The sequence below is a fragment of the Pteropus alecto genome, unplaced genomic scaffold (genome assembly GCF_000325575.1).
Source record: "Pteropus alecto unplaced genomic scaffold, ASM32557v1 scaffold101, whole genome shotgun sequence".
NCBI lineage: Eukaryota > Metazoa > Chordata > Mammalia > Chiroptera > Pteropodidae > Pteropus > Pteropus alecto.
Window position 1 is genome coordinate 18,850,785 of NW_006432945.1, and position 10,218 is coordinate 18,861,002.

Consider the following 10,218-nt stretch of genomic DNA (forward strand, 5'->3'; position numbering starts at 1 on the left):
CCCTGTCCCCTGCCCCCAGCCCCGGTCCCGAGAGCGTTCCACCTTCCTGTGAGGCCAGTGGCAAAGCCTGGATTTCTGTGAGGTCTCTGCATCTTCGCATTCAAAAGCCTGACCCGGTCGTTTCTGGAGGCAGCTGAATGGGCTTCTCTTTCCTGAAACGTGAACAAACCATAGCACAGTCCCCGGAAAGCATGTTCGCCACGCCGGAGCCGGTGCACGCTTCGGGCCGGCCACGTGGAGCCGCACATGGAGCTGGCCCCTCGCAGCTCTGCACCTCGGCCGGTCCGTGGGAACGAGCATGCAGAGGTGCGTCTGTTCCCCGTGACACAGCTCCCTGTGCCCGCTGCGGCGTGAAGGATGGTGCTCGAGTGGCTGTGGCGGACGCGCACGGGGCGGCAGCGGAGGATGTCAGAGGAGTTTTCGAAGATCAGAATGTGACGTGGAGACTGTCGTCGGGCCGTAGACTTCCCAGGCTCGCGGGGCCTCGGGGAGCACCTCGTCCCACCTCCTGCCTCATCGCAAACGTGGGGCCGTAGGGGCCCGCGGATGCCCCGGAGGGCCAGCGGCGACTGGGGACTGGAATCAAGCTCCCGCCTCCTCGTCCAGCGTGCTTTGCTCCTCTCCTGGCCTCCGGCTTCCTCCTCGAGGATCTTTTCGGGGCGGCTGGCCGGCCGACTCACCAGCAGACTGGCGGCTGGACCGCAGGACCTTGGCCCCATCAGAGACTTAGGCGTGTGTTTCTCTGACTGCCGATGGCGGAGGAGGCTGCGCTGCTCGGCGAGCGGCTCCCAGCCCCGGCCGCCGGCTGCGTGGAGAGAGGAAGGTCTGGGTATTTATTTCCTGTCACTCACAAAATACTCAACAAAGGACATGGACCTGAAGTGCGGTGGGAACACCCTCCGCTCGCTCAGAGACACCGGCCCTGCAGAGGTGTCCCCTGCGTCCTCCTGCCCTGGGTCCCTCGAGCAGCACCGTGGGGTGGAACCCGGAACCACCTTCTCGTCTGTGAACTTGCATTGTCCATGTCCAGCCTGTCGGTTTCCAAGCAAAGTGACCTGAAGACTTACGTGCCAGAGGAGGGGCCCCGTCACACGCGGCCACCGCGATCTCGGGCGATGGTTTTCCTCTGTTGGGACCGCCTGGCTAGTGCTCCTATGGGGGCCGCTCCTCACACGCTCTTACCTGGGCCGCCTGTGGCCAGTCGTCTGTGCCCCACTTCCGGGCCTTAGCTGTGAGCCTCTGAGTCCATGACCTTAGCCAGGACCGAGCATAGCCACGGAGCCGTCACTCCGGTGGGTTTGCAGCTGTAAAAGCTTGCAGAGACGGCCCAGCAGGACCCCGGCCCAGCAGGACCCCGGCCTTCCCGATTGTTCACTTGCATTGTTTCCTCCAGCGCCTGCTATGGAGCCGGAGGTGGAGGCCCAGGAGCGTGGTGCGGACGCCTTGGGGCAGAGCGCACTGAGCAGCTGCCTGGTCCGCAGCCACCGGTGCTCCGTGGGCGGTTGGCTCAGCCTCCTGTCTGCTCTGGGGGCAGACGGAGGGGACGGCTGTGTCCCGCCAACAACTCTCTGGGTTTCCCCACATGCTTAAAACCCAGAGAGAAAAATGTCCTCGGAGAAAAGAAGCTGTCATTCTCGTATGTGGCCACATTATCAGACCATCCTCTCCTCTGCAAGATTGATTTTATAGATTAAAAAAGAAGAAAAAAAAGGTAAAGTTAGAGGATCTTGGCATTTTTCCCTGAGCAGACAAATTGCCCAACCCTAAGGAGAGAGGAAGCGTCAACGATGCCTTCGAGGCGACCCAGGAAGTATTTCTTAATCAAGTCGTATTTATTAAGCACTATTTTCGGACTTGTGCTCGAGGCTATGATGGGTTAATAGCAGAACTGTGAACCAGAATCACGCTCCCAGCGGATTCATGTCTAACTGGGGAGAGAGGGAGTCGTAAGAGGCAGTTTAGAATAAATGCTAAACGTGTGTTTCAGATCACGAACCAAGGACGGAGCACGTTGTCACCGAGCCCTAGGGCAGTCAGAGGAACCTCCCGGAAGTGGTCGGGCTCGAGAGACGCCTTAAACATGCTTGACACGACCCCGCACTAATGAATTCAGAGAGCTGATTAATTCCGAAGGTGGGGAGCGCGACCTGGGACACGGCGCCATCGTCACTATTCTCCTTAATTACAAAGAGGAAGAATTACCCTGCGCCGTGCAAGCGTTTCGAGTGCGGGGCCACCTTTGAGACCATTTATGGGCCATTTATAGGCCACTTGCGTAGCGGCGTCTCCCCCCGACCTCCCCACTGTTTCCCGTAGGCGGCGTGACCTTTAAAGGTTTTGAGCTGTAACCTCGTGTTGGCGTCCGTGCGTCATGCCAGCCTCCCCTTAGACAGTGGCGGGGGCCGCATCTGATGACCTTCCGTGTCCCACGACCCGGGGTGGTGCCTGACCCACGCGCCTCTCGTTCCCTAGGCGACAGCCGAACGGCATCGCCCAGCCCACAGTGCACCTTGCAGGGGATCTGAGCTGCCACTTTCTGTACATCTCGTCGTGGGCCCTGGGGACCTGCTCTGCCATCACGCGACGTCATCTCGATTAGGCTGCAGGTTGCGAAGGGGGCGGCTCTGACCCTGCTCTGCGACGGCCACGCACAGCGGCTTGAGGAGTTCGAAGACAGCCCTTCCGTGTGCTGCCGCGTAGAGCGGAGCGATATCAACTCGCGTTTGCCAAGTGCTTTCATACTTTTCCTTGTTCGATTCATGCACCAGCTCTCTGAGGCAGGTAGGAATAAGAGGATCCTAAGAATCCACTTCTCTACGCATAGAAATGCTTTTTTCCTTTACATAAAATAATAACCAAGGAACGCCTTTTTAAAGAAATGCTTTAAGAATTTCTCTTTTTTCCCTTTACATTGGAGTCATACTGGATAATTGTAAAAAAATGCGTAAAACACATATAAACCCACACGGACTACATTTAGGAAGAAGGAGAAAATGCAGATGAAAAATCTGAGCCTAAAAGAGGTGAAGACTCGTCCAAGGGCATGTTCCTAGGTAAACGCCGGGACTGGGTTCAAGGCTCAGTTGCCCAAGGCCCAGTCCTGTGCCCCCGGTCTCGTCAGGTCATCACTGGGGGGCGTCGAAGAGGCAAGGCTTGCAACAGCACCCCGCCGTGACCCCCGGAGGGAGGGCGATTGCACCAGCACGCCGCAGAGGTCCACGGGCCTGCCCCCGTCCAGCTCCACCACAGGAGACGCAGGCTTTGTGGCCACATTGAAGAAATGGCCTCCCTCTGCTTTATGCTGCTCATTCACCGCGGGCCTCGGACGCCAGGGTCGTGTGCGGGGGAGCGCAGACGTCGCTGACCGCCACGGACAGTGCGGTGCTCAGGCTCCATTAAAGTGGGGCGAAACGCCTCGGTCAGCAGCGGAGGGGAAATGGCCTGGGCCAGCGGGGTCCCTGCCAGCGGCGAGCGCTCTGGCCACGTCCCCCTGGGACCGAGCTCCGTGTGACACCGTCTCCTCTGTGCGTCTGCTCTTCCCCGTCATTCCAGCCGGGTGTGCGCAGGGACCCGAACCCTCCAGCTGCAAGAAGGAACAGCGAGTCAGGGGACCAGGCTGTGGCTTCAGACCTTAGGTTCCCAAAGGACGAATAACACAATGTCCGCAGGGCACGAGCTCCGTTTCCAGCAAAGAGGTCACAGGAGAGGATGAGGGCGCTGGGCACTCGTCATGGGCGACGCCGGGTCAGGCCTCTCAGCCGGGGTCCTGGCGGGGTCATCTGCCCGACGGCAGGCCGCACGCGTGTGCTCACCGGATGAGCGTTACTTAGCGCCTCTTATTTCTCAGATGTCCACTCTGGGGACACGGAGGCGAATGACACAGCTGCTCTCGGGGAGCCCCCACTCAGGGAGCAAAGACAATCATGTAAAGGGTTGAATGGGGAGCACTGAGTGGGGGGCGGGGCAGGCGTGCAGAGACCCAGCTGAGACCCGACTCGTGATGGTCCACGATCAGCTCCCACCGTGGGATGGGGGAGAGGTGTGATGTCGGGGAGTTTTCTAGAAGAGTCCTTCGAAGCTCAGGGCTTCCTGACAAACGCCGTGGGCGTGGGCTTCTGCCCTCATGACCGGCCGTCTGTAGGAAGACGTCCGCGTTGCTCCAGATGCTCAGCCGACAGCGTGGCTGGACTCCGGCCACTTAGAGGGCTTGACCGATCAACCGCCGACAATTACCAGCCGAATCCGCGCCGCCCAGACACCGATCTCTCTGCTCTTCCGTTTCCCTGGTCCTGACGGGCCGTCGGCCGAGGCCCCCGGTGCCCCCTGGAACCGACAGAAATGCCAGGCCTCGTCCTCGCCCTCAGCGGCGGCGGGAGAGCTGAGGCCCCCGGGCTGTGTCTCCATCGCTGAGGACACCTCGGGTTCACACGGCGCCCCGAGTGACGGAGCCTCCTCGCTCTCCCCGCTCGCCCTGGCGACCCCATTTCTTCATCGTCCCCCCTCCCGTTTCCTGCGGCCGCATTTCCTTCTCCCCTTTGGCGCCTTGGCTGTTTCTTGGCAGTGGCAGGTTTGTTGACTCGCTTGCTTGGCGACATCCTCTTTTAATAAGGAAATCTGTCTCTGGGTATCTCCTGGCCTAAGGGTGTGCTTACTTAAAGTGTAAAATGTCAAACTCTACCAAGGATGACAATAGCCCTCTGGGTGAAGACGAATCAGCCACTGTATTATTAATCACTCAGGAGGTCGACAGGAAGTATCAACCCTCTCGAAGAAGAAGACCGAGACGAGCTCGCCTCGCGCCGGCTCACTGCGGCGCCCTCCCCTGACCTCGCGTGAGGGCCTCGCCCGCCACCTCACCCCTCTCCATGTCCCAGAGCCCGGGAGGATAGTCAGGACTCAGGGAAATGCACCGAGGGACGGCGGGGCTGGCCCAGAGCACGTGGGGCTCGAACTTTACCCAGTGAGAACCAGGAAACACCCCTTGGTACTGAGCCAAGACTGGCGTCAGAGATTAGTGTCACAATCCGCGACGTGGGCGGGAGGATGAGGGAGGAGGCAGGTGGCTACGTCTTGACCCTTACAGAGCAGGCATTCCCAACTGTCCTGACTTAATGTCCCTTAAAAACGACAGCAGCCTGGCCCCCAGGAAGCCACAGGGAGCCGTAGCCTGCAGTTTAATGGGGATGAGAACTGGGCCTAAGACACCCTACCTGGCCGTGACCTTTCTGGACAGTGACACAGCATGAGGACTCGGAGGGGTGTCTCATCTGGGTTTGTCTATGGCAGACCAGAAATGGTCACTGATTTGTTCCACGGTGATTCCGTCCGGATGCCAAACACTCCTGTGTCTGGCACACGCACACTGCACCACCGTCCTGCAGACCACCGAAACAATTGGTGTTGGCGACAGCTCCCCAAACCCCACGTCCGTGGGTCTGAAGCAGAACGTTTTCTGTGTAGATCCCTTGTAGCTAATAATACTTTCCTTTTTGTCCCAGCCAAATCATGGGTTTCTGATTGTCTTGGCATAGTACCAGAAGCATCAGCATAGCTTGAATCTTCCCAGTGAGGAAGTGTCTTAAAATTAAAACTGAAAAAAGGTTTTATGTTATATTTTCCATGATCATTTTACGCTGTAATGCGTATATTTTGTTTTGTATTCATGATAGTATTTAGATTTAGTCAAAAGAAGCAGTTAACATGAAGATAGTTTAAGAGCTGGACTTTTTACTTCTAATCTGAGCTCTCACGGGTTAGTTCACAGCCGATGGGATAAGCGTGATTGGGGGGAGTCAGCTGGACTTTAATTCTTAACAAGCCTGAGGCTGGCAGGGCGTGGCGGAGCGCGTGTCTTACCTACACTCTCGAACAGCCTTACCTGAGTATTTCAAGACACAGCCTTCACTGGTTGGGGTGCGTCTGTTGGACACTGTGCCAGTGTTTCATATGCATTATTCAGCTTCGTTCTCATGGCAACCGTATGAAGTGGAGGTTAGTATACTAATTTTGTAGATGAAACTGAGTTTCCAAGAGGACGGATAACTCAAAATAAGCAGAGGAGCTGAGTTTCCACTGCACGGCTGTCTGAGAGTCCAAGTTCATTCTTATTTCCAAAGCCCACCTAGAAGAAAACTTTATTATCTTTTGTGGGAAATAAATATTTACTGACCTGGACGCAGAGATTTTTCTCTGGACTTTTACATTGAATTCACACACATAGCTTTCCCCTTTAATTCCAATAGATCAAATTTTTCGACTCGAGTTTGAATTTTTTAAAAATGCAAAACCATGCTCAGGGAGTAAATCTATTACAAAAAGCCCTTTGAAGCTCTGATTTGTGACACGTTGCTCTAACCTAACGCGCAAGGACATACGTTCATGACATAGGAAGTGGTAAGGTGTGACGTAGCTTTGAAATTTGTTATCAAATTCATAGTGAAAGATACAAACTAGATCTCAAACTCTGGAAGTTTGTGGTTCTGTTTGAGACTTAGAACGGGCATCCGAATAACAACAATATTAAAAAAATTCAGCCGGTAATTACTGTCACACACGCCTGGCGGGAAGCGCACACGGCCCCACGTTCTGGGGTGGGTGGGGCGGGTGGGGAGCAGGCTGTACCTGCCATCATGGGCTCACGCATTTTGCAAAGTGTTATTTATGTATTTATGTAAAATCTCAAACACGAGACCCACTGGAGGAAAGAGTTAGGGTTTTTTTTTCTTTCTGATAAATAAGGGACCAATGACGCGTCATATGTTAGGATGACTGTAGCATGGGCTCATCTATTTTCATGTTAATTGTTTCGAGACAACATGGACAAGTCTCAAAACTCGATGATTAGCTGACTGGTCATTTATATTTATGTGGAAAATCTGTGATACGTACGAGTCATTCAGTTACTTCCTTCCTTTACCGTTTGCAGCTACTCAAAAGGATGCATCACAGAATTCGTATAAATATCAAGTTGAGAGTAATTTGATTTGGGTTAAAATTCCTGAATCATTTGCGATTAACTGAAACGAATCCCCTTCCCCACAATTCAAGCCACCTTCACCTTCCGTGGGCCAGAGATTTGCACCGACTCCACAGAATGACTTAGTTTAACGGACATTAGACCATCAGAGCCTCTCTGATTTGACAGTTTTGCTGGATGGAAAATACGTTCGGGTTTCTAGAAGGTTCAGCTTTGGCACTTCACCAAAAGAGATACGAGGCCGCCGAAGACCTGGAGGTAAACCGATAAAGCGCAGTGTTCAGGCTTGAGGTAAATACCAACCGAGGCTGATGCTCAGATCGAGGTGGAGGCCAGTCCTCCTGCTGGGCAACCAGCCGGCCCCCAATGGCACGGTTGCCATGGAGGCTTTCTGTGACTACAGAATGCCGTGACGCGGCCTTCCTCCCTGTCCCCGCTGTCCAAAAGTGACCTCGTGTCTGTGATTGTGTCTGTGGGGCCAAGCACACTTATCAGAATAGGAAATAGGACACTTATCAGAATAAATAAGGCCAAACTAAAACTTTTAGACAATTGACCTTCTGGGTTTGAACTGTCTAATTTCATCATTCCTTTGCTCTCTTTTGGTATTAAATACCGGTGAGGTCGCATGAAATCAAATTTAGTGGTGCTGGTATCATTTTTTCCCTGTATACCTACATTATTCTTGTCTTTGTCACTAGTTGAAAATAGGAGCTCTTTCCTGCCTTTTCTGTCTCTGCAGCCCATCTGAAGCAAGGACCACCCGCCCAGCTAGTGTTTGTGGGGTCCCACTGTGGGAACAGTGGTTCTCCGGGGACTCTCAGCTCCCTGTTCTGTCCCCTTCAATCGGCTGAAAGGCAGTGGGCTCGCGGGCTGTATAGCAGCAACGCTGACTCCCAGATGTTGATTCCCAGCTAGTGTCGTGCGTAAACCCTGGAGAGACACTGCCAAGTCCGACACTGGTGTCACAGCTCCACACACAGGGCCCCTTCAGTTTCGCTGTTTGCGCTCACCCCGTTCGCTGGCGCTGGACCCAGGCTCCGCAGCTCCTGCCTCTCGGTCTTCCCTCGCCCCCCACACCAGCCGCAGCGTCGGTGTCTTTCGGCCGATTGCGTCTTCTACCCACAATCAGGTTTATCCACATGTGCTTTGTCTGGTTGGGGATCGAGAGACATTTCAGATGCCAAACATAGCAGGACGTAGAAGGGGTAGGAACACACACCTTCTAGTAAGGATGGCGAATCAAATCAGAACAGCAATTTATCATTTTTACCTATTAAGACTTGGAAATATTTGTTCGAAAGATTATTCTGTCTTGATAAGCTGTGATACAACACACTCTAGTGCACTGCAATTGGCAAAGAAGTTATTCTGGAAGTAAATTTGTATACATTAATGTTTACATACTTTGGAACAGAAATTTTATTCGCAGGGACGTTTAGCGATTTCCTCATTCTTGCAAAGAAAACAGTATATAAAATAGGATGTTAAATAGTCTATTATTTCATGATTATTGACCCCAAATAACAAAGACGTCTACCACTAAGAATTTATTCTCCAACTCTGCGACACCTGCCAGCTCGCAGCTGTTTACGTTGCAGAGAGAGCGTGCAGCGTCGGGGAGCATTCCTGAAACGACATCGGACGCAATGTGATCCGCAGACGGCGTCAGCGTGGTCACAGCCGCTTCCTCAGGGTGGCGTGCAGAGCGGAGAAGGCGTGCGGTGTGCGGCGTGCGGCGTGCGGCGTGCGGTGCTGGTGAACCACGTAAGGTAACGTGTGTCTGAGGCGTCCGCGTTATAACAACAGGTCATTTCTCCCTCGTGCACGACTGCAACGGTTCACTGCTCGCCTTTGGGAGAATGGCCGGGTGACTCGGGGCCCCGGAGTCCTTCCACCTCTGGCTGTACCGGCTTCTCCAGGACCTCGGCTGACGGAAGGGGACAGCGAGGTGCTGAGCCACCCTTGCCGCTCGACACTTTAGGCGGATCCGTCCCAGGCACGCGCTCCGGGCAAGGACCCGTCCACGTGGCCCTTCGGGAGGGGCCGTCCCTCCTGGGCGGGGGGCTCTGCACCGGTGAGGCCGCGGGGCACGGGCGGACGCGGCTTCGTTGGGAGACCGGCTCCGTCCGCCGCGGTTGTCTCGGTGGCGTCACCGGGTTCCGGAGTCAGATGGCGGGATTAACGGGGGTTAGTGTGGCGGTTCCGTGACGTGGACTCCGTGAGCACGGTCAGGGCTCAGATGCATCGCCCGTGACGATAATGCTGGACCGTGCGGGGTCCTGGATGGCGACGCGGCTCGGCGCCAGTGCCGGCGGCATCGGGCGGTTTGCCTTCCTCTCCTGTTTGCCACGTTTTCTGCGTCGCGATCGGGCAGCTTTTCTCGTAAACGTTAGTTCGTGTGACATTTGGGTGCTACGGTATCCGGGGACTGGGAACGTATCCAGTCGGCGCCTATGCAGCGCTCGCTGTGCAGTGGACGGTTTTAAGCGCGTCACAGAGCCGTCCGAGGTGGAGGTTGTGGACGCGACGGCAGGCTGCGCCCGTGGGTCCCCTGTCGGCACGGCTGGCCGTGGGGGCAGCGGCAGGGAGCCCTCTGCAGTGCGTGTGACTGTCAGCACACGGAGAGCCAAAAGCGGACCGCGGTCGGACCGGCCACCCCGGTGTCCTCTGCTGGGACACCTCGGGGCTTGTGTCCTCTGCTGGGACACCTTGGGGACTTGTCCCTCCAGCTTTGACGGGCAGGGCCCTCGGCAGTGGGAGGAGGTGTTTTCACTTCTGTTTCATAGGTGAGCGAACTGAGGCCCAGAGAGGAAGCACCTGCTGTCACCACGCCCCTGGTGGCCCTTGGCTGGTGGTGCTGGCGGTGAGGGGGTGACACGCACGGAGCCTGGGGAGCATTTCCGTGGTGGGAGGGAAGCAGCGTCACTGCGTCGGCGATCGGGGGACGGTGGAGCGGGAGTCAGTGCTGGGCCGCCGTGACGATGGAAAGGCACGTGGAAGGGACTCACGACCCCCTTCACTGGGAGACGGACTCGGCTTAAGGCGAACGATGTCTGTGGCATAGGAAACAGGCCAAATGCAAGTGGTCACCCCGCTGAGAAGCACAAGCGAGGCAGACGGCGCTCGCCCGGCGAGCCCGGCAGGGACGGTCTGGACCGGGGCGGCGAGGGCACAGGCCGAGAAGGCGCAGCCTCTTCCTCGAGCAGCCGCAGAGCAGCTGGGCAAGGCCGGGAGCAGCA